This window comes from Pan paniscus, chromosome Y (genome assembly GCF_029289425.2).
Source record: "Pan paniscus chromosome Y, NHGRI_mPanPan1-v2.0_pri, whole genome shotgun sequence".
Taxonomy (NCBI): domain Eukaryota; kingdom Metazoa; phylum Chordata; class Mammalia; order Primates; family Hominidae; genus Pan; species Pan paniscus.
In genome coordinates this window covers 22073787-22098816 of record NC_073273.2, presented here as the reverse complement: position 1 = coordinate 22098816, position 25030 = coordinate 22073787, and the positions used below count along the sequence as shown (strand labels likewise).

The window sequence follows — 25030 nt, the reverse complement described above, 5'->3', positions numbered from 1 at the left end:
CACCATTGGCTCCTCAGCCAAACACGTACGCCAGATGTCTGAACCTTTGGTTCCTCTCATACTGAGCAGGATTACCATGGTAGCAACACATGGGCAACAACACATGGAGAACACACGCAGTAAAACTAACCTGTCCACGTGGGTCTAACCATGATGCTTTCCAGGACATGCACTCCGCTTTTAGGTGAATCCATTCCACTTTGCCTTGCCCTTCACAAAAGAAAGAGAACTCGCTAGCTTCAGTGGCTCAAGCCTGTAGTCCCGGCACATTGAGAGGCTGAGGCCAACGGATCACCTGTTGTCAGGAGTTCGAGTCCAGCGTAGCCAACATGGTTAAACCCTGTCTCTATGAAAATACAAAAATTAGCTCGGCATAATAGTTTCCAAGTTTGGTGGGGACAGCTTATGAAACAAACTGGCTCTGGAAATTACACAGAATTCATAGTATGATTGCTTCTTTGAAAGGTGAGCGGTTCATGATTTTTTTCTCAGCATTTATTCATTTACTTGTAGTAAGTGCCATTTAGTTTCTTACAGTTTACATGCAGCTGGTTTCTTTGCATCTACAGAGATTTAGGATAGTTTTTCTTAATGATAAGTCTACGGTGGAGCTATAATGCACTTTCCGTTGTGAACCCTGAAAACTTGAGACAGGTCTCAGTTAATTTAGAAAGTTTATTTAACCAAGGTTCAGGACGCACACCCGTGACACAGCCTCAGGAGGTTCTGAGGACATGTGCCTAAGGTAATCAAAGAATATTATCATTTTATACATTCTAGGGAGACATGGGACATCAATCAACGTATGCAAGATGAACATTGGTTCGGTCTGCAAAGGCGGGACAACTTAACAAAGGCGGGAAGACTTAAAGCGAGGAGGGGACTTCCTGGTCACAGGTAGTTAAGAGACAAATGGTTGCATTCTTTGGAGTTTCTAATTAGCCTCTCCAAAGGAGGCAATCAAATATGCATTTATCGCTTGAAACCAGGAGGCTGATGTTGCAGTAAGCCGAGATCGTTCCACTGGGCTCCAGCGTGAGAGTCTGAGTGAGACTCTATCTCATAAAAGAAAGAAGAAAAAAAAAAAAGGAAAAAGCAGAGGAGTGACTTTGAAATAGAATGGCAGGCAGGCCCTAAACAGTTGCCAGCTTGACTTTTGCCTTTACTTTAGTGATTTGGAAGCCCCAAGATATATTTTTCTTTCACACAATTTTTAAAACCCAGGTAGAACTGTTCATGCTTATTAAAAAAAAAAAAAAAAGGAAGAAAGAAAAACAAATGATAGGCCAGGCACCCTGGCTCACGCCTGTAATCCCAACACATTAGGAGGCTGAGGTGGCTGGATCACCTGAGATCAAGACTTCGAGACCAGACTGGCCAACATGGGGAAACCACGTCTCTACTAAAGATACAAAAATTGGCTGGGCGTAGTGGCGGGTGCCTGTGATACTAGCTACTGGGGAGGCTGAGGCAGGAGAATGGCTTGAATCTGAGATGGAGAGGTTGCAGTGAGCCGAGTTGGCTCCATTGCACTTCAACCTGGACTGCAAGAGCGAAAATGTCTCTGTCTCTAAATAAATAAATAAATAAATAAATAAATAAATAAATAAATAAATAAGCAATGAGGCCCAGCCAGGGTGGAGGTTTCCTATGCAAAAAGGCATGGGGGGAGGGAGGGAAGGAGTGCCCCTGAGGTCAGGGTGGGGCCCGAGAGAAACCAGTTTTCCCTGACTGTGCACAGGTGGCCAGTTTGGGAGTGATGCCTCCATTTTCAATAACAGTGACCACTAGGTGACACCAAATGGCAAACAAACGACAAGCCAGCCTGGAATGGGTGGGGTCCCTGGTTTAGGGGTTGTCGAGGAAGGAGAAGGAGATGGAGGCACACAGGGTCGCCGGTCTTCTGATCTCTCTTGGATTACGTTTCCGGGCCCAGGACACCCACCCAGACAGTCCTCACAGCTCTTCAACCAGTGTCCCTGGGGAAAAGAGTATCAGTTCTCAGAAAACATTCAAACAGACACGCACATGCATTCATGTGAGCACATGATAAGTATACAAGTTTATATCGTGATAGTCACTTTTCTTTTGCAAAATGTCTTATTGATGCATTTCATTACATAGTATTGTTGAAAACATCAAATTATAGGAGTGAGCAGAGTGGCTCATGCCTGTAATCCCAGGACTTCTGGAGACCAAAGTGGGGAGGATGGAGGTCAGGAGTTTGAGACTAACCTGGGCAACACATCGAGAGAGATTACCACTACTTAAAAATATTGCCCAGCAGTGTGGCACATGCCTATATTCTCAGCTACTCAGGAACTTGAGACAGGAGGACTGCTTAACCCCAGAATTCGACGTTGCAGTGAGTGAGCTGTGCGCAGACGACCAGAGCTTTTTCTGTTCTGTACGGCTTACATTTTCAATAATGGTCGCCGCTAGGTGTCGCCCAAAGACAACCAAAACACGTGTCATCTTGGAATACATGGGATCCCTGATGGAGGGGTGGGCGAGGAAGTGGGAGGGGACGAAGGCACACGGGGTCGCCCATTTTCTCATGATTCCCCTTGGACAACGTTTCTGGGTGCAGAAAATTCTCCCAGAACGTCCCCAAAACTATTTAACCAGAGCTATATACATTTGTGTTCCCCCATCCAAATCTCCAATCTTATGTAGTTTAATACTTAAAGTTGCTGAAGTTAGCTATAGACAAAGGAAAAAAAAATTAGAAGTGCAGAGGGAGTGGGTTCCTTCATGTGGGTAAAGGAGAGACTTACAAGACCTGTTTAATGTAGCCTTTTAGTAGCCTTTTATCTGCTCACAGCTGAACCACATGAACTTCTCGTGTTTTGGACTCATCCAAGCCTCAACATTAGCTTTAAGAACTCCTTGATCTTTCCAGCAGGAGAAAAAAGAACATGCAAAACTCTCAGGCTCATTATTATAATCTTCTCAAGGATCAGCCTCATTAGCAGACAGCAGAGTCTTGATCCATTGTTTCACCAAACTTACCACTTGACTGAGAGAATTTGCTGTTGGTCCTAGGGGAACTTCTCATATCCCTTGCAAGCTCTTCAAGTATTTGTGCCTCTTCCCCTTTCAGAAAGTTGTGTTTATCTCAGCATCCCATTCTCATCTCCAAAATTAAAGAATTGTGAAGGATCTAAGATTTTATCCCATTTGTAAACCAACCTATTAACCTTCCATTTTCATGGATGCTGGTAGAAGGCATGAGACACTGAAGTGTGAAAAAAATACCTACTATTTACTGCCTACCTGGAGGCAAAAGCCTCATGTTTGTATTAGTTGTCCTTGTCCATATTACATTTTTTAGAGGGATTTCAAAAGGCTCAGATGGACATTGCACACAGGGAAGATTTGTGCCACAGCTGAGCAGACTCAAGACTAAGAAACCTCAATCTTTTTAAAGTAGGTTACATGCAAACCTGTCCAACCTTTGCCTCACAGAGAAAAATTGTCTTTATTATATTGATTGAGTAATTATCTGCCATTCACCTGAAGAGAAAAACTAGTACCATTTTTCCAGGTTATTTGTGTACAAAAATCTTTCAAAAATAGCCTGGAACAGGACAGATATTTGATATAAGACACAACAAAACAACAAACTCTAAGAGAATCTTGGAGAACTACATCTCAGTAGCATGCATCTATTCCATTAAATGTTGCACTAAGCAATCCTGTGATAAAAAAAATCCATTGAAGACTTTTGACATGAAGACTAACTTTCGTTGTTTTTTGTTGTGGGATTGTTCAAGTGATTCTCCTGTGTCAGCCTCCAAAGTAGCTGGGAATACAGGCTCCCACGACCACACTCAGCTTATTTTTGTATTTTTAGTAGAGGTGGGGTTTTCCCATGTTGACCAGGCTGGTCTCGAACTCCTGATCTCAGGTGGTCCACCTGCCTTAGCCTCACAAAGTGCTAGGAATGTAGGCATGAGCCACCAGGCCCGGCCCCAGAAATGAAAGTTCTATGTGTGCAGCAATGTAATTCTGACTGATAAATGACAGGTGAGAGTCAGGGAAAATCTAACACAATTCAACATTTTTACACATTTAGACACATTGAAATTGGATAGCTTATTGGAAAAAGTTAAATGACTACCAATATATACAGCATATTTATTCTGAATGAATTGGTAATCTAGATTTGAGAGATAAAATAATTATTTTTACAAAACAGAAACAAAAACTGCATTTCCATATACCAACAATGAACAATTTGACAGTGTTGATTAAAAAAAGCTTAAGAAGTGGGCTCTGGATTAGGAGGGGATTGCTGGAAGAAAAGTAGTAATATGGAAAGTCATGAGACATGCACAGTCATCTCCTCTTGCTTCCTCACAGGTCACATGAATATTCAGGGAGAGTTAGTATGAAACATGCAGTGGAAATTTGGGCTCTAACATCAGCAAACTCATTCTCCATGGACTTCAGTTGACCATATTGGTTCCAACAAATTCCAGCCAATTTTTAAAAATCTTATAAGCAGAGGAAACGTAAGTGTTTCAACAAGCTGTTTCTTATCTTTCATTCTAAATATCCAATTTTTAAAGTCTTTTTTTTTTTTTTTTTTGATAGTTTGGAGGCACAAATTCAGCTTTTGTCGAATGGAATACACAATAGTGTATGACTTTTGTATTAGTTCAGGCTGCTATACCAAAGAACCATGAACTAGACAGCTTATAGACAACAGGATTTAATTTCTCACACTCCTAGGGGTTAGAAACTTGAGATCAGGGTATTAGCATGGTTGAGCTCTGGTGATGACTCTTCTGAATTTCAGACTGCACACATCAAGTTTTATTCTCATTTGGTAGGAGACAGACATCCCCCTGGGGTTTCTTGTATAAAGCCAATAATCTCAATCATCATGGCCTCAACCTCAGGAGTTAATTACAACCTATCTCCTTATAGCATTACACGGGGGGTTACAATTTTAATACAAATTATTGTAACTCTCAAGATTTTTTTTAAAGCTGTCATTATTCCTCCTACTGGGTTTTTCCTATTTGCTTCCTCAGTCTTTCCCTTTCTTTCTGTCTCTTTTTGTGTGAACCTGTTTGCCTAATTCTGTCTCTCAATTGTATTCCTCGAACAGAGGAAGCAAGCTCCAATGCTATGAGATGCTCTATGTACAGACGCACATAACAAAGAACGGAGAGAGTGCTCAGGCCAGTAGACAGAAGTAAGGTCATGCTCTCAGTCTACACTTAACCCTGCCAATTTTCACAAGCATGAGCTTAAAGTCTGATGCTTTCCTGGTCCACCTTCAGTTGAGATCACTTCCGCAATCTCATAAGGGACGTGAAGGCAGAGGCAGCTAACTAAACTGTGTCCAGATTCTGGTCCACACAAATTGTGATATAGTATATACTATTGAAAGGTGCTAAGTTTTAGGGCCATGTTGTCAGAAGGAGCAGATATCTAGCCTCATCTCCCGAGCCCCAGGATTCTCCATGCCTCTGCTTATCTCTTCCTCAGGCTGTCTGTACCATATTGGTCCCTTTCTAATCTCTGCCAAACTCACACCTGTAAGACTCTTCACCAAGGGTGGCTTCTCGCTGACACATTCTTGTGCAGAGATGCCTCCCTGTTGTCATTCTCATCATGGATTAAAGATCACCTCAGTGAGGCCTTTGGGTACCCACATGCAATGACTTTGCAGCTCTTCTCAACATTCTACTTTATATGATAGTCCTTGCTCTTTTCTTTTATATATACTTGCTTTAGTGCTTTTGTCGAGCTGTCTTCAGACTGTTCTGTCCTCAGAGGGGCATGCAGCCATGATGTAATCATTTTCTGTGCTACATGTTGGGCCCACCAAGGTAGCTGGCAAAGGGTGAGTGCAAGGGAAAAGAGATTGGCTAAGTGGGCAATGTGGAAACTGTCGATAATAACATGAGGTGTGTGACTCTTACTTGCTCCAGCTGCTCCGGCAAATCTCAATAGGCACCAGAAACACAGCAGGCTGTAACCACCTCAAGGCCATCACTAACACTGCAGCCCCATGCAGGAACATTATGGAAAAAAATCAGGTACCATTTTTTTGCGTCCTCAAGACACTGACTCTTTAGAGTTCCAGGGGACAAAGGAGCAGGATCAGAAGGCTCCAAGTACAATGAGTGACCTTGGAATCCTCCATTGCCCTCTCTTTGCCTCCACCATTTGGGGTGTGCTATTTACTCATGAGGCACCCTCCCCTTATCCAGGGAAATTATTTAAAACGACTTTCAAATGAGGAGCTCGAAAACCCAACAGGAACTGGCATTTTCCCGTGACTTCAGAGTCAGGGTCCAGTGCTGTGGCACGTTTAGCTCTATCCCATCTTTATCTACCCAAAATCCCTCTGGAGTGGCCATGCCTCTGCGTGATTTGAAGGGCCTCAGGGAGTAGAAGCATTTTTGCAGAGTCTCAGAGCAAAGAGTCTTAGTTCACCAATGAAGAACCAAGGCTGGCAGACACTTATGAGTATGTGAAACAATCGAGGTTACCCACTTCGAGCACCCCTATTTATGAGGAAGAAAACAGTCTTTTCTGTAGCCATTGTCTACATCGGGCTGAGGTGGGGCATAGCTCGTTTTACTTCCAGCTCTCCACAGAGGTGGATGCAGAACCGCAGTCCTGTCCTCTTGAAACCGACCTGGAGAGGACCTCAGGTGAAGCACAACCCTGGAACTGCTCATTCTCTGTGCCCCTGGATATGTATCTAGGGAAGCGGATGCCCTTGCCTTATGGCACATCTGTCCACCCAGCTATTCATTTGTAATACATGGCCTTTAATACTTTGAAGTGAATTTATTTTCACCTAATTTGTTGAGAATTTTTATCATAAAGCGATGTTACCTTTTGGAAAAAAGTTTTCTTCATCTATTTAAATGTTATGCTTGATCCTGGGTCTGTCATTCTGATCAGAAGCTGACAGGTGCATCCATTCCTAGAGAAGAGCATGAGAACGTCAGATCTCACGTTCCGTGAACATGACCTGCTTATGATGTCCACTCTCAGTGTCTGACTCCCTGAAGTAAATTGTGGCCCAGGAACTGTCATCTGCTGTCTTCACTGAATTATGCCAAATGTCTGAAAACTGCATTATATATACGTGATGAATAAATAAGCCCTAACTACAACCTCTTTAGCTATGTCTGAGTGTGCCTGGGGCACACTCAGAGAGATAACAGGATCTCTCTGTTTCAAGGACAAAGTTCAGCTAACAGGAAGCTCAAACGCCCTTTACAAATGTAAGAACATGTTTGTTTTCTATATAATTGTCCAATTATAGAGGGACATGAGTCATTGTGACATGAAAGACCTTCTGGGGTGAAAGAAGAGAAAAAAAATAATAAATACGAAAAATCAGAGCATGCCCCAGCAGCCTTTCCACAAAGCCAAGCATTAGGGATCCACTTTTCATGTTTTATGCCATTCATTTCTCACAAAAACCATATAAGGTTGTGGGGGAAAGTTAAATATTCAATTTGAATTCAATTGAACATGGACAAAAGCAATGGTCACTAAGTCCCAGAACAGGTTGCATGAGCCGCTTGAAGCATTCGTCCAGCACTGTTTTGGAGAAGTATCTGTTTCAATCTATTCCTATATGTTATTGAAAAACAACAGACAATTGCAAAAACAAGTTAACCTTTTCATGTTCCTTGAGCCCAGTTGTGAAGAGCCCTCGTGACTGGGCCTCATGCCAAACAACTCATTCCAAAAAGAGCTAGGGCCCTAGGCCACGCCGAAAGTTCATAAGACCTCTTCTTGTCTGTGCACGGATGGGTGACCTACTCTGGAGTCGAGGCTATTGCTTCCCCGTCTGGTAATGAATCCTCTGCAGTCTGGTAAACGTAAATATGTATATATGTTTCCCTTCTCCCCTTCCCATTGCAATTTGCTTATTATAGCTGCACTGCCATTTGCATGAGATAAGGCTTGTTTACCCTTAAAGGTTTTTTTGTGTGTGTGTTTTCTTCTCCCCTTGCACGTCTCTCGTACAGAACAGAGGCTCATTTTACAATTCTCTATAGAGAATTGCAACTGCAAATTGAGGCTGATAAAGATGCACTGGTATCCTAAGACACAGTTAGTAGCTGGCAGAGTCACCACTGTGCCTTGGAGAAGACATATGCTCAACTACTACACAGCTGGTCCAGAAACTATAGAGTGGTGGGGAAGTCCTGGTAAAAGTTGAGAAAAATGTTAAAGAAGAAGAGAGTTTGACCCTGGAAGGTGCTGTCAGGGACTTTGTCAGCTTCTCCGTTGTGCCTGGTTTGGCGCATTGGCATCATTCACACCTCTAGGTTCAGAATAGACTCATTTCCTCTTGGGGAGGGGACAAGACCTTTCATGGCAAGACCATGAAACACCAGAGGCCTGGAATGTGGAGCTCAGATCAGGAAATCCCCATCCTTCAGAGATTTGGGCATGTGGAGGACATGGGTGTTTATGGTGAAAAAGATTTTAGGCCTCTGATATCAAACTTAATGTGCAGGTAGAGAATAATTAAACCATGAATACATTCAAGGCCTTCACGATATCATATCAGCTGTAAGACAACAGCACCCACTTGTATTAATAATCTTTATGAAGAACATTATCCCAGAGAATTCTCAAAAAAACATTCTCAGTCTACAAATGAGAAAACAAGGCTCTGTGATGTCAAATGGCTGCTCAGAAAAACACAGGTAAGAATGAGAATCTTCCACGGTGAGGGTTGCATGAAATTCCCTTTAAGCTACCTGAGGCTCTATGTCTGTCCCTGACATAGAGGAAAGGGCATGGGGAAGCCTCACTTTCTTTCTATTTTAGAGACAGGGCACAGGACAAGATACCCTAAGACAACCCTTTTGACTTAAAGCAACTTAACTGGGTCTTTTAAAACCTTAAAAGGAGTCTTGAGAAACAACTACAGCAACCCCACACCTGACAAAGGTGTCAGTGCTCGGGGACTCCAAGGTGAGAGAAACCCCTCAGAGGGCCAAGGAATTGAGCAGGTTAACTGAGGGAACAGAAAATCCAAATAGGTATAAATCAACTGAAAGGTAACTCAAATATATCAGTTGAAAAATTGAAATAGAAACATAATTTTTTGCCACATAGATAGCAGATTGACAAAAAAATTAAAAGAATGTTAACATCCAAGGGGGTCTGGATACACAAAAGTAGATAAATTCAGAAACTACTATTTACAGTATACCTTTCACAACCCTTTTGGAATATATTCCGGCTTTACCTATTAAAACTTTACACTTTCCCACTCTTTCACTGAGTAATCATTTTCCTGGGAGACTATAATCTACAAGGGATTAGTAAATGTTGTGAGCTAGATTGCATTCCCTTCCTAAAAATTATATGTTCATGTCCTAACACCTAGTGCCTCAGAACGTGACTATATTTGAACATATAGCCTCTGCAAATGTAGTTAAGTGAATTAATTGGGGTGCATCCTAATTCCAGATGACTGGAGCCCTTATTAGAAGAGGCAGGAAGGACAGAAAAGCACAAGAGAAGATCTTGTGAACACAGAGATAGAAGATGATCATCTACAAGCCAAGGATGGAGACCTCAGAGAAACCACACAGCCAGTAGCTTGAGGTTGGATTTCTAACTTCCAGAATTGTGAGACATTCCATTTTTGTCGTTAAAGAACTTCAGCCTGTGGTACTGTATTACGGAAGTCATAGCAAACTGTTACAGCCTATTAGGACACAGATAAGATATTCCCTGTAGCGGCCAGGCATGGTGGCTTACACCTGTAATCCCAGCACTTTGGGAGGCCAAGGCGAGTGGATCATGAGGTCAGGAGATGGAGACCATTCTAGCTAACATGGTGAAACTCTGTCGCTACCAAAAAAAAAAAAAACACACACACACACAGAAAAAAAATTATCTGGGCATGGTGACAGGCGCCTGTAGTCCCAGCTACTCAGGAGGCTGAAGCAGGAGAACGGTGTGAACCCAGGAGGCGGAGTGCAGTGAGCAGAGGCTGTGCCACTGCACTCCAACCTGGGCAACAGAGCAAGACTCCGTATCAAAAAAAAAAAAAACAAAAAGTATATTCCCTGTAACATGGCTAAAGTGGAAATAGAATTTACTATGTCAGGCTCAACCAGTAATAAAAGGCTAAATTACTGAGGGAAAGGCTCCACTTATGGAATCTTATGAAGACATATGAGGGCAAATCTCCTGTCCTGATGAGGCTATAGAGGTGGGCTCTGGGAGACACATGTATAGAGTCTCATAAGACCCTTTTGCATAACTCCCACTTTTTGGGTAAAACCTCTCTCTGGTAACAGTGTGAACTTCTAAGACTTAGAGAAGGTCTGGCAAGGCAATGAAGCTGCCTGCTACAGGAAGTATCTGGGGTGGGTAGATATAACAATAAAAATAATAGCAACATGCAAAGATACTCACAACCTAATGTAAAGTAAAAACAACACAGAAGTGTTTCTTTTGACATTCCTGCAAGCATATGACTGGTTACTGTGCACCTAAGTTGCCATTATGGACTAATGGAGGCCAGATTCCTCTGGGAAGGAACTGTGGGTACTTAATGGAGAAAGCCCTAAACGGTTTCTGGGGAATCCTCACATTTGGGTCATGGTCCTGGGCTTCCCTGGTCTTTTCCATTTGGAGACCTCTCTGTGCCCACCTTGACTCCAGACTAGCACGGGCCATGGTTGTTGGCATGGTGCACCTGCCTTTTGTTCAATGAGATAGAGTAGTTGAACTCATCAAACAGCTCCTCAGGGATCTCCTGAATAGAGTTCTGCAAAGAGAGTGCCTGGAAGCCTGGCCAAGAGGCATCAATGGCATCCTGGCTTTCCCCGCAGAGGAAATTCCAGTTAGAAAGTCTACTCCCCATATCAGGCACATAGGAGCATTTGCATAGACCTCCAGCCAGGGAGAAAACAAGATGACAGCTTGAAGCCTTAGAATAAACATCTGAACAGACAAAGGTGATCCCCAGCACTCACCTTCCCCTCCTGCCAGCTGTAACCTGTGGTGTAAATTTGACAGGATTTTAGCCTCCCAATATATGGAAACCTGCTCCTGTCAAGAAAGGACCCATTATCTCTTTCTTTCCCACGAGACGTGGCGATGAGGAGGGGTGTGTGGCTACCGAGATGATATCAAAGGTGAGGCCTGGCCTGGATAGGCCTGCCATGGATGGCCTTGTGTTATCCATGGGTAACCCCTTCCAAATGGCCAGAAGAGCCAGTGGTGCAGAATGAGCACTGTCTCCATCATAAAAAAAAGTTTCTCAGTTCAAGCCTTCCTGAGATGAGAGCCTCAGAAATTCAAGACATAGTAGGAGAACATCTTGCTGTCTTCACACTCTCCTTAGTAAATACAAGGTTGTCTCTAGAATGAGGGCTCCAGGTTACCAGAGTTCTCAACTTCCTTTGAGTTTGTAACTAAGGAAGTGAGGTCACTTCGAGATTCCATCACCTGCGCTCCTGTGTGGGAAAGGCACGAGGGGAAAAGAAAAGGCACCCACAATAGTTTTAAGGATAAACAGCCTTTATCCCAAGTGTATGGCAATGCAGACATGATAAGCAAATAATATAATAAGCAAATTGCAATGGGAAAGAGAGAAAGAAAATATATATATGTATATTTATATGTATATTTTATATATATATACATATATATGCATCTATATATGTATATATACACATTTATATACATATATATATGTATATTTACACTCACCAGACTATGGAGGATTCATTACCAGATTGGGAAGCAAAAGCCTGGGCTCCAGAGTCGGCCACCTGTCCATGTACAGAAAAGGAGAGGTCTCATGAAACCTCGGCACAGTCTGGAACCCTAGCTCTTTTCGTAATGAGTTGTTTGGCATGAGGTGCAGTCACAGGTGCCCTTCACAACTGGGCTCAAGGAACACAAAAGATCGACTTGTTTTTGCAATTATCTGTTGTTTTTTCAATCACTAACGTATAGGAATGGATTGAAAGGTTTCTCTGAAACAGCGCTGGATGAATACCTCAAGGGGCTCATACAACCTGTTCCAGGACTTGGTGACCATTGTTTGTGCCCATGTTCAATTGAGTTCATATTAAATATTTAACTTTTCCTCCACCTTAGATTCCCAATTCTCAGAACCATGTCCACCACCACAGGGCCTGGCTGGGAATATTGTCACTCATAGAGTTTAGAAGATGCAATGCTGGTCAGTGGTGATGCTAGGGTGTTGGATGAGGACAGCTGGGACAGTCCCTCCAGGTTGAGGGAGGAGTTGGCCTCTCTTGCGGGGTCCTTGGCATGTCATTGCCCCTTTGGGCCTCTGTTTTCTTATGTGGAAAATGTAGGAATGATGAGCCTGTTGGGCAGGCCTCACAAGGCGATCATGGGGCTCAGGGAGAAAGAGAATCTGAGGGTGCTTGTGTCTGGCTCATCCTGAGAGGGATGACGGTGACAGCAATCATGACAGCCACATGAAACCGAGGTGTTAAGAGGCCTTGTGAGGTAGTTGGTTCCCACCACACTTTCCAGTTGAGGAAAGAGCTCAGGGAAACCCGACTGCATGCCCAAAATGACACATCCAGGGAGTGTTGGACCTGGGAGGGAGTCTAGAGTCAGAGCTCACTGGAGGTGGTCAGAGCACTAGACAAGCTGACTCAGGCCACTTATCCGTGTCCAAGGTTAGTGTGGCTGAGGCACAACTGAAAGAAGCATATTTTCACTGACCTTGTCCCTCATCCTAGCAGATGGAGACCTATAAGTTGTCTACCCTGTAGCGGAGCCCCAGAGAGCCCAGATGAAGCTGTGACAGCAGAAGGTGAATGTACCTGTAGTGGGGAAGGGCTCCAGGGTTTCAGGGAACAGAGCTTATTTCTCCCAGCTGGAGACCTCCAAATCAAAAAAGCAGAGGGGCTTTCTACTCCAGCCCTTTTCTCCTGGGGCTGCAGTGCCTAAAACACCTTCATTAGACAGACCAGAGGAAGGCCTGGGAGAGCTGGGCTCCCTGTGGCTTTTAAAACAGGTGGAGCCAGGGACCACATGACCTTGTGGCTTATTAAAATCCCACCAAGGAGGTAATTATGGTGAGGTTAATGGCCATAGAGGACAGCTAATGGAAAGACATAGAGAATTGGGAAAAGAGAGCTGAGGGTTTTCAGCTACTCCAAGTGGGTAACCTAGGTAGAGGGCGCCAGGAGGCAGGGGTTTATAAGATTTCAGGGGACAGGACTTGGGTGGGCACCTGAGAGCAGGTGCTCCTCACCACTACCACTCTGATGGTGCAGGTGTCATGCCCTCTCTGGAGACATTCCTCACTGACCTGGTGATGCTGGACATTGCCATGAAGGAGTGTGTGGATGTGAGTGAGCCTGGAGCAGACGGGTCAGGGACCAGGATCCTGAGGTCTGGGAGAAGAGAGTCTTGAACTGAGTTCCTAGATCTCAGTCCTTGCCAAAATTTCTTGCAAGGGCCTCACAGCCCTCCCCACCCCGTAAACAGGGTATTTTACTCATGAGTGATGGAGGCTGAACAGCAGCCATCAGTCCCACTCCCTGAGTAGTGAAGCTGCAGAGCTGCAAGGCCTCTTTTGTGCACATTCTCTGACCCTGGTGGCTCTGTTGGTGGTGAAGCTTGGAAATCCCAGGAAATGGAGGCTACTCATGGACCAGCGGACCTTTCTGATGGTCTTTGGCTTTCTGTCTTCCAGAGAAATATGATCAAAACCCAGAAAAACACAAAGGTGAGCAGTAGCTGAAGTCCTCACTTTGCGGGAGGGTGGAGGTGGAAATCAGAAATCACCCTGGGCAGGACATTCCCTGGTCCCGTCTTCCACATCTAAGATTTATTGAAAGGGAGTAATACACAGAGAAGGAGGAGACCTATCCTAATGCAGGGTGCAGTCAGGGGAGTGAAGTTGATGACAAGTTCCTAGAGGGAGGGCTGTTTACATTCAACTCTGAGAACAAGTTAGGGCTGCATGATATTGGAGGAGAGGTGACAGCCTCTTAAAAGAAACACCCCATAGACCAGCCCTGCTCCCTTCTTCTTTTATAAGGCCCCTACAGAGTCTCTCACCCAGGCCCTGTCAGCATCCTGTCTTTCCCTCTGTCTCCAGAAGATTAAAGTCCTCCAGGAGATGCAGCGGTTCCAGATAGCTGGAAACAATCATCATCTTCAGACTCAAGAGGAATTTCTGGCTTGGTTCCAAGCCTGGAGCAGCACAATCAGAATAAAAGGCAAAGACCTAGCAGATGAGCAGAGGGCAGGAGGGGAGCCTGTCTTGCCGCCAGCCTCACACAGCCTGTGGCCATGGTTCCCTGGCCGGCATCAGGCCCTGTTGCAGCTGGACCCCAGCTGCTGGGGAGGAACTGGGGGACCTGAGGTGTGGCTTCTGGAACCTCACAGCTGTCACTCTTCTCTGAAGTTGCTATCCATGAAGAACAGGCTGTGATAAAATCTCAGAGCCCTTAAGTGCCTGTTGTTGGAATTGCTTTCATGATTCACTGAAGTTTGTACTAAGCATGGGCTCTGGAAGTCAGGCTGCTCGAATAGGGTCCCAGCCGCACCATTGACCAGCCCTGCGAGTGGGGCAGAAAGCTCACTGCTCTGGCACTTGAGGCATCACGTCGTAAATTTAATGCACCCAATCCCCTTTTCACTGTTACCTACCTTTCTCTATAATCACCATGACCTGATCTCTGCTAGCATTTTTCTTAAAATGGATAAACATATGTTATATAGTATACATTATTCTTCCTCATGATTTTTTTGCTATATTGTATGTTTCCACTCATAAGAGATATTTAGAGCAGTTAAGTTCATAGAAACACAAAGTAGAAGAGTAGTTCCCAGGGACTACACAAAGGGCAATGGGAAGGGAGTGCTGTTTACTGGGTACAGATCTTCAGTTTTAAAAGATTGAAAAAAAGTTCCTTATGAACGTGGACAGTCGTTGCAAAACAATGTGAATGTATTTAATTTCTTTAAACTGCACACACACAAAACAATACTAAAATGGTTAATTTTATGTATTTTCATATTTTACTAAAATGTAAAAACTACTTTCTAAAATGAACAGACTATAGCTGCTTGCAAATGGTGGGTGAATATCACAAATGTAATGTTGCATAAAAGACAGTAGACATGCCAGCTTGGGCAACATGGTGAAACCCTGTCTCTACCAAAAACACAAAACAATTAGCCGGGCATGGTGGTGCAAGGCTGCGGTCCCAGTGACTCAAAAGGCTGAAGTGGAAGGATATCTTAAGCCTGGTAGGCAGAGGTTGCAGTCAGATCATGCCACTGCACACCAACCTGCAGAAAAGAAAGAAAGAAAAAAGAAGAGAGGAAGAAAGAAGGAAGGAAAAAGAAAGAAAGAAGAAAGAAAGAGAAAAAGAAAGAAAGAGAAAGAAAAGAGATAAAGAAAGACAGAAAGAAGAAAAGGAAAGAAAGAAGATAGAAAAGGAAAGAAAGAAAATAGATGTACAAGTATACATACTATATAATTTCGTTTATATAAAATACTACAATCAAATAAAACTGAGGTTCTGACTTCCACTAACTGTGGAGTAGCTTGTTCAACTCTCACAAATAACGATGATGAAACTTGAATAAAATATATTATTTTAGAAAAACGCCTATGCATAATACATATATGACATATGTGTTTAACAAGTGAATGAAGATTTCAGCTATGCCCACTGTAGCGGAGATAAGCATTGGTTTGACACTAGCCCAATGAACCCTGTTTATAAAACAAAAGTCTTCAAGGTAAAACAACAAAATCCAGAGTTTCTATCTATAATTGTCATTTATAGTTTCTAGTACACAATTTTAAAATCCATAAGACTTGTAAAGAAACGTGAAAATGTAATCCATACACAATATCAAAAGCAGGCAGTAGAAGCTATCCTAGGATGTTGCAATCAGCAGACAAGAATTTGAAGGCAGTTTTTATGAATATGTTCATGGGGAAAAAAGAAAATATTCTGTTCATAAACAAACAGATGTGGAACTTCAGCAAAGAAATGAACTTATATATAAAAAAAAATAGATAAGGAAATGAAAAAAAATTTTGAGTTTGTCCACAGATTTAAAACAGAAGACACAGCAATAGAAATTATCAGTCTGGGGAAAAAAAAGTACAAAAAGTTTAAAGGAAATGAACAGAGTTCTCGAGACCTGTGGAATGATTGAGTCTAAGGAGAAGGGAGAGACAAAAAAAAAAAAAATTAAATAGGGAACAAAAGCAAATCAAAAACTAATAGCGGAATACTTCCAAAAACTATCCAAATACCTAAATATTTATATCCAAAAGGTCAATAAATACAAAACAAAATACAAATAAAACCACAGCAAGGCCATATCGTGGTTTATGAAACAGTCAAGGCAGGAATTTTGCTTGACTTGCTATGATTTCTAATTGCTACTATTTATGGATACTATGGAAATAAATAGTAAATAGAATGGAAGATAGGTTATTCTCAGAGTTTTTTTTTTCTTTTTTTGCAAAGATGACTGTTATTAAAGGTAGATGACTTTCCAGCTGTCGAAAGGGGCGTGGCAGGGGAGGGGCGAGGAGAAGGGTCGGGGCTGAGGGAGGGGCCCTGCAAAGGTCTGGGCGCGCCCAGCTCTCCGCGAGCAAGCGTTATGGCAATGCTGGGCAGGCTGTCGGAAGCTCCCGGGCTCTATCTTGTCAGAGAAAAATCAAACTTCAGGCACACAGTCGTGCAACTGGCACGTGGGGAGACTGTGTCACAATTACAAGTGAGACCACCTGCCCTGGCCATGCTGTCTCCTCGCACGCAGAAGTTTGGGAACAGATAGGCTCCCCACAGCAGGGAGGAATTGCACTGGAAACATAGAGGGGCGGAGGAGAAGATGAAATTTTCCCCGTAGTGTTGGAACTGTAGTCTCAGAGAAGATGAAACTTACCCCGTAGTGTTGGCACTGTAGTCTCAGATCCACTCCCAGCCTTTTTGTCGCGACAGTCGGACTATAATCCCAGCATGCGCTGGGCTTAGGGGCGGTGCCCAGCCCTGGAGGAAAGGTCAACAGGGTGGGTTCCCTGGCATGGCATCCTGGGAGTCATAGTCCTTAAACGGTTTCCAGCACGTCGATCGCAAGGCTACCGAACTACAATCCCGGGATGCACAGGGATTGGGGCGGTGTTTAACGCGCCGGGTGGGGGGGGGGGCGGGGGGAAGGATAGAGAGGCGCGTCCCTGGCCAGGCATGCTGGGAGTTATGGTCTCTTAACGGTTTCCAGCGATTGGGCCCCAGCCTGCACACTACAATCCCAGCAGCCACCGGGCTTCGAGGCGGTGTGTAGCACTGGAGGGAAGGATAGGGAGGTGCGTCCTTAGCCAGGCGTGCTGGGAGTTATGGTCTCTTAACAGTTTCCAGTCCGTTGGTCTCAGGCCTACCTGACTACAATCCCAGCATGCGTTGGGCTTGGGGGCGGTGCGCAGCCCTAGAGGAAGGATCGGGACGGCGGGTACCTCGCAAGGCATCCTGGGAGTCATAGTACTTTAAGTATTTCCGGCCCATTGGTTGCGAGGCCAACGGACTACAATCCCAGCATGCGCTGGGTTTGGGGGTGGTGTGTAGTATGGCAGCGAAGGATAGGGAGGCGCGTCCCTAGCTAGGAGTGCTGGGAGTTATGGTGTCTTAACGGTTTGCAGCCCATTGGTCGCCGACCTGAGAACTACAATCCCAGCATGCGCTGTCTGTCCTCCCCCGTGGTGCGCAGCTCTGGAGGAAGGGACAGGGCGGTGTGGGCCTCCGCCTTTCCTAAGCGGTGCCACCCCATCGCCAAGGGAGTCCGGAGAAGGACTTGAGGGGCAGATCTGGCTGGGCGATGAGGACGGTGTGACGCTGCGAAGTGCACCTCCCTTGCTCAAATCGGAGGGGTCTGGTCCTCACTGAACAGCCCGCTGAACATCTCGGTGTCCTCTCACATACACACCCGCGGGGGGTTTCCAGAGCATCGCACCTCTTCCAGCCCAGGGAGCCGCCTGCTGTGCTAAACTCTATGGGAACTGAGACATCCATCTGCTGCGTGGCCCACCCGTGCGCAACTTCAGAGCTTTCAGGGGGTGATGCAGGCTGTGGCTCCTTCGCGAAAATGTCACCCTCTACAGCGCCTTTCCTGTGATATAGAAGTTGACGCGTGAGAGAGAGTATTTATTGGGTTACCCAGGATCTGCTAACAGCAGAGGAGAAAACCACAATTTCCAGGCATCATAATCTACCTAAAGATGATGGTTTAGATGTTTTACAGTTGAAATCACCAGCCTCACCTCAACTGAGTCCTGACTGACGAGTGTCTCAAAAACACAGTTGGTGACCTGATCCCTCAGGAACAAGTGGTGCTGCAGCTTTGAGGGGATGCCTTTCAAGGTGCAGAGCACTTGGGCAGCATTGGAAGTCATTCATGTTTTACATCTCTGCTTTGGATGGAAAGTTGATCACCCACAGCCGTTGGGGATGTACCTTAATATGCTGGGGCTTATCCGTTAAATTTTTCTGTCTAGACAATGAAAACCCAGGTAACCTCTTAATAATTGACGTCCCTAAGTTCCTTATGTCCTCAGGATGGTTCCTTTTGTTCCCAGATGTTACCAACTTTCATGATGCATCTAATCTGTACAAACCTGTGTATTACTCTATGTGAAAAGATACTTTGTTCAAATTACATGTTCTTATAATTTTCACTTGTGATTAGTGAGTATGGGACACTATTTAAAAAACCTGAAAAACCTCATCATAGCAATTGAATCATGTTACTGTACTTTATGAGGAATTAACCGCTTTAGGATTAATTACACATGGGTTCATCAGCACATTTGTAAAGAAAGGAAGAAAAACTGTATGGCCTTTATGAAATTGGAAAAATAAAGAACTATATATAGGGAGACCACAGCACAATACTAGGGCCCTTCTCTTATTTTAAATAGACTCTATGGGGTCGAATGCCTGCATTCCTAACCTGTCCTGCAGTATTGTCATTCTACTCTTCACTGTGTATTTATGTGGGGGTTTCTGAATTCACTGGTCCACAGCGTGGGGATGTTGTAACATGAGCGTATCCGTCATCTGTCACCTTAATAATTAATGAAGAGAAGAGCCTTGAGATCTGTGTTCAGATGCACTGCTGCTGAGTATGTGCCTGCAAAGACACTGCCCACAGCGGTGGTCTCAGAAAGCTGAACCTGATGCCACCACAAGCTGCTGTTCACAGATCTCGGTCCTCCTTGTGATTTGAGTCTCCTGCTTAGATTTATGGTTGTGAGCCTGCTATGCTCACCCCATTTATGGTAGTATCTTTTGTGTTGCCTTTTCCATTCCATTTGTTTCCTGGGAACTCACTGTGTAGCTGCAATTCGGAGAATATGTCGGATTCCACCCCCCACTACCTAAGTCACTGTACACTGGTCACATTTGTGTCATGTTGTCAGACTCCACGCTCTTCCTCTCTAATGGAATTTGTTGAAGAAGTATAGTTACCTGTAGATCTCCTCAGTGTAATGTGGCTGGGATTCATTATGAAGCTGGGCATGTTGTCCTTGGCCTCGTTGACATTATTCAAAATACCTTTCCCATATTTTGAAGTTTGATACTATTTTGTTAATGTGAACACTTGCCATAGCAGGCTTTATTAAATATCTTTGTGAATTTAACTGTCAAAACAACTTATGAAGTAGGCACATGATCCCCATTTTACAGGTGAGGAAACTAATGTTCCAAGATTTTGCGTAATTTAATTAACTTTACACAACTTTCTGGTGCATTTTGAATCTTAAGTTGGATCTCTGCCTCCACAGTGTGCGGGCTTACCTCCTTTTCTATTTTGTGCCTCTCTGCTAGCATCTGCAAGGGTACATGTTTTATTTTTAGTACATCTTTTACTTGATGGTAGGAAACTTGACAAACAGGTCCTCAGTGGGAGAGAAAACTCACTGGAATTTGTCCTTCTCTCTGCTTCTTCTTACCCTGGCAGGTGTGAGAGTTATCAAGTGAGATGGAGCAGTGGTAGATCCTGAACAGCCCTCACCTGGAATATTGGTTATTATAAAAAAAATAGTCCTCTCACTTTTTACAAGTGTAATTTCTTTGCCTTAAAGTTTTGTCTGGGCTTTCTCTTACAGGTTCCTGTGAATGAAGTTGCAAATATTGATGAAGATAATACTACTGCCTTGCTGTCAAACAGTAACAGTCGCCTTTTTTTGTATCTCCAATTATAATTGCAATACATACTGTAAAAAGAAAAGAACACATCATAAATATCTTTATAAAGCAAAAGTCTTGGCTGGTGGCCAGGAGCAGTGACTCATGCCTATAATCTCAGCACTTTGTGAGGCCGAGGTGGGTGGATCATGAGGTCAGGAATTTGAGACCAGCCTAGCTGACATGGTGGAACCCCGTCTCTACTAAAAAATACAAAAATTAGCTGGTCTCGGTGGCGGGTGCCTGTAATCCCAACTACCCACGAGGCTGAGGCAGGAGAATCACTTGAACCCAGGAGGCGAATGGTGCAGTGAGCCAGGATCATGCCACTGCACTCTAGCCTGGGCAACAGAGTAAGACTCCATCTCAAAAACAAAACAAAACAAAAAACTTGGTTGGCATAGTGGCTCAATCCCAGCACTTTGGGAGCCCAAGGCAGGTGAAATGTTTGAACCCAGAAGCTCAACTCTAGTGTGGGCGACATGGTAAAACCCTCTCTCTACAAAAATACAAAAATTAACCAGTTGTGGTGATGTACACCTGTATTCCCAGCTACTAGGGAGGCTGAGGTGGGAGGATTGTTTGAGCCTGGGAGGCCAAGCTTGCAGTGAGCTGTAATCACACCACTGTGCTTCCATGTGGGCAACAAAGTGAGACCCTGACCCAAAAAATAAAAATATAATAAACTGAAAGTCCCCTTTATTCCCTTCTCTTCAAACTCATTTTTTTTTAATTTGAAAAACTGTTAAGAGGTTGTTTTTTATTCTTCTGGCTAAGTTGTATAAATTTCTTTTTTTTTTTTTTTTTTGAGACAGAGTCTCACTCTGTCACCCAGGCTGGAGTGGTGTGGCACGATATCGGCTCACTGCAAGCTCTGCCTCCCGGTTTCATGTCATTCTCCTGCCTCAGCCTCCCGAGTAGCTGAGACTAGAGGTGCCCGCCACCACACCCGGCTTATTTTTTGTATTTTTAGTAGAGACAGGGTTCCACCGTGTTAGCCAGGATGGTCTTGGTCTCGATATCTGGCCCATTGATCTGCCCACTTCGTCTTCCCAGAGTGCTGGGATTGCAGGCATGAGCCACCACGCCTGGCCTGTTCTATAAATTTCTAAGTGATACACATAAAGTTTATTTTAAAAATTACACTATATTTTTTAAAATTTACTCTTTCTCCAGGTGTATTCTATCTATCTATCTATCTATCTATCTATCTATCTATCTATCTATCTATGAAAAGGCCTTGTTCTGTCACCCAGACTGGAGTTCAGTAGCTCAATTATGGCTCACTGCAGACTCAAACTCTCAGGCTCAAATGATTTTCTAACTTCAGCTTCTGAAGTAGCTGGGAGTACAGGTGCATGCCACTATTCCTGGTTAATTTGTAGTTGTTTTTTGTTTTTTTTGTTTTTTTTCTTTAAGCAGGGTCTCACTCTGTCACCTGGGCTGGAATGCAATGCACAATCACAGCTCACTCTAGCCTTGACCACTCAGGCTCAGGCAATTCTCCTGCCTCAGCCTCCTGAGCAGCTGGGACCACAAATGTGTATTAGCACACTTGGCTGTTTATTATTATTTGTAGAGACAGGGTCTCCCTATGCTGCCCAGGCATGTTGTGAACTCTTGTGCTAAAGCAGTCTGCTACCTCGGCCTCCCAAAGTGCTGGAATTACAGGTGTGAGCCACCACAACTTACCCAGCCTTTTTACTTTATGTAAGAATAGCATCAGTGTATTAAAAACATAATGGAAATTATTTATGGTGTCTTTTCAATTCTTATGCATTAAAGTTCTCTTATTAGAGCCTTTTATTAACGGTTATAGTGTATTTTCTGTAAAATTTTACTGTCATACACTACATGCCAATGATTCAAGATACCGGAACTTCATGAATGCACAGTCACAGTAGAATATTTTAGTTATCTAAGAAATATTTTTATAAATGATATATCAAGTTTATATGCAAGATAGCTGGGTCTAGTAGCAGGTGCTTGCAATCTCAGTGAAGGCTGAGGCAGGAGAATGGTTTGAACTCAGGAGGCGGAGGTTGAAATGAGCTGACATCTCGCCACTGCACTTCAGCCTGGGTGACAGAGCGAGACTCTGTCTCAAAAAAAGAAAAAAAACTTTGCCTGCAAGATTTTATGAGTAAGTATGTTTCTTACTTTTCTTTACAATTCCATATTACTGTCTCGATTATTTAGAATAGGTTCCAGGGAAGCAGTTGATTTCATTTTGCGTTTTACGTATGTATTATAATTTTGGATGCTATAATTTCCAACTCTGCCTGTACACTTCAAGTCAATGTGGATTTTTTTTTAATAGTACAAACTGTTCATAGATTCACCTTCATAATGTTAAAAGCAGTGGCAGCTCCTGGTTTAAAAAGGGAACAGTGGAAGCAGCAGGCCATTTTATTTAAAATTGCGTTAGATTTTTCAGATGGATGATAGTTAAGATCATTAAATCCCATTACTGCTTCTAAGATTTCCACAAAATAACACATTAAATCCTCAGTCCTAAGCAATCACGACAGAGATTCAAAATTGCCTCTTAATGTCAAGGTAAACAGCGCAGTTTCTTCTCTTGCAATAAAGGTACATCATTTGATATACAAGGGAGCATCGCAGTCAGACACTTACAAGATCGTGCTGTAGAAATAACTTCCATGTTTTCATCCGCCATGGGTATCCTCACCTCTGTCTCCCATGCACTAACACTATCAGTTTCCTCATGTGTCCTTTCTACTTTCTTTGAAAGAGGATGCTGATTGCAGACAATACATGACAGAGGCATTTCAAATCAGAAAGGAGTTTCTTGAGATATACATGATTTTAGTTTTAAGTAGAATTTCCTGAAGGGTTTTAGTTACAATACCACGTTCAAGAGGATGGTGGTGAAACTCATAGTAAGCGTTTGGCAAAACATAGATTATGGGGTAGCCATCTCCTAGAAACACTTCATCGGGGTTTATATATGACATGTGAAATATCGTAGGTTTAATCCTGGCACAGAACCAAAACTGAGTGCATTTCACTTGAACAGCTGACCAATCCCCAGCACAGGTCCATATCAAGAAACGGAGAAGAAAGAATCCATTTAACCCCAGAAACGTTTTCATTTGCCCAAATTGAAAACCAAATTTCACTCAGGCAACTAATGTTGGGTTTAATTAAAATATAAATCGGTCATACGTTTTCAAAATTAAATTATATGTGTGTGTGCTTGTCTCTATAAATATGTCCCTAACTTTGCTCATGGCTTATCTTCCATATTTTTTGGCTGATTTTCAGTGGTTGTTTTATCTTGTGTGGATGAATAGTCATTGTAATAGTCTTAATTTCACAAGGTGTTTAATTATAAATCTATACTTCCTTTGTGTGAGAGAAAATCTTTTGTGAACAAAATTTAATTTTTGGAAAGCTTTATAAGTCCATATTTTTTCTTTTAAAAATCGTGATTGTGGTAAAAACACATAATGTAAAATTTACCATCTTAATTCTTTTTAAGTGTATATTTCGTTAGTGTTAAGTACATTCACATAGTTATGCAAAAGATCTGTAGAACTTCTATGTCTTGCGAAACTAAAATTAAATTCCTTTTAAGACAACTGCCCATTTTACCATCTCTTCAGCCCTTAAGAAACACCATTCTAACTTTTTTTCCTATGAGTTTGTCTGCTTAAGATACCTGATTATTAATGGAATCATAGACTGTCACTTTGTTCCTGGCTTATTTCAGTTAACATGATGTTCTCAATAATTATCATATAATGTGACTTTTTAAAGACTGAATAATATTCTACTTTATGTATGTGTCACTTGTTATTAATCTGTTCATTGGTCAAGGGACATCTGGGTTATTCTGCCTTTTGGCTTGTGTTAGTAATGCTGCAATAAATTGGGTGTGCAAATATCTCTTCTGGATCATGTGTTGTATATTTTAAATACATAGCCAGAATAGGGTTTGCTGGATTGTATAATGATCTTATTTTAAATTTTTTGAAGAGCTTTCATACTATTTTAAAAATAGGTTTGAGGTGGTAGATTATTGTGACTTTGCTTTGCATTTTTCTAGAAGAGAGATGTCGAGTATCCTTTTAAATGCCTAGTCATTTCTATATCTTCTTTGGAGAAAGTCATTTCAAACATTTGCCATTCTAAATCAAGTTACTAACTTTTTTTGTTGTTGAGTTTTAGGAATTTATATATTTTGAAAATTAACATCTACCAAATATGTGATTAGAAAATATTTTTACTTTTTTTTGTTACATGTATGTGTGTATGTATGTATGCACATATATAACCCTATACAAGGCAGGGTTTTCCTATGTTTTCATGGCTAGTCTCAAACTTTGGCCTCAAGTAATTGTTCTACCTTGGCCTCCTAAAGTTCTAGAATTATAGGCATGAGCCACCATGCCTAGCTTTCACCCACTTATTAGGTGACATTTGTATGCCACTAAATGTTTTATTTGATGTGTAGAATAGTTGAAGCTTAATGTAGTCCCTTTTTTTGTCGTTGTTCTTTTCCTTGTTGCATATGAATTTGATGTCAAACTTAAGGGAAGAGTTTTAAGACTTATGTCATAAACTTTTCCTCTATGTTTACTCCTAAGAATTTTATTAGTTTTTATGTTTAAGTATTGAATCCATTAAAAAAAAACTTTTCTTTTTTTATGTGATACAAAGGAAGCATCCAACTTTATTTTTTTCTCTGTAAATATTCAATTTGGAAAATTCTTTGTTAAAGAGATTCTTATTTTTCTATTGTGTGATCATGGAAAGCTTATGGAAGAGTATTTTAT

The 25030-nt window shown here is 42.7% G+C and overlaps 2 long non-coding RNA genes across 2 annotated transcripts; one reads left to right on the top strand and one right to left on the bottom strand.

Annotated features, from left to right (window-relative positions):
• Positions 1 to 374: 374 nt before the first annotated feature.
• On the bottom strand, positions 375 to 17128 carry LOC129395716 (uncharacterized). The gene is made up of 3 exons (XR_008622976.2): positions 16936 to 17128; positions 6865 to 6955; positions 375 to 1979 (listed from the first exon to the last, which is right to left on the bottom strand). It is a non-coding gene; the product is annotated as an uncharacterized LOC129395716 (long non-coding RNA).
• Positions 17129 to 17345: 217 nt separating this feature from the next.
• LOC134729872 (uncharacterized) lies at positions 17346 to 20905 on the top strand. The gene is made up of 2 exons (XR_010111374.1): positions 17346 to 18550; positions 20150 to 20905. It is a non-coding gene; the product is annotated as an uncharacterized LOC134729872 (long non-coding RNA).
• The last annotated feature ends 4125 nt before the right edge of the window (positions 20906 to 25030 follow it).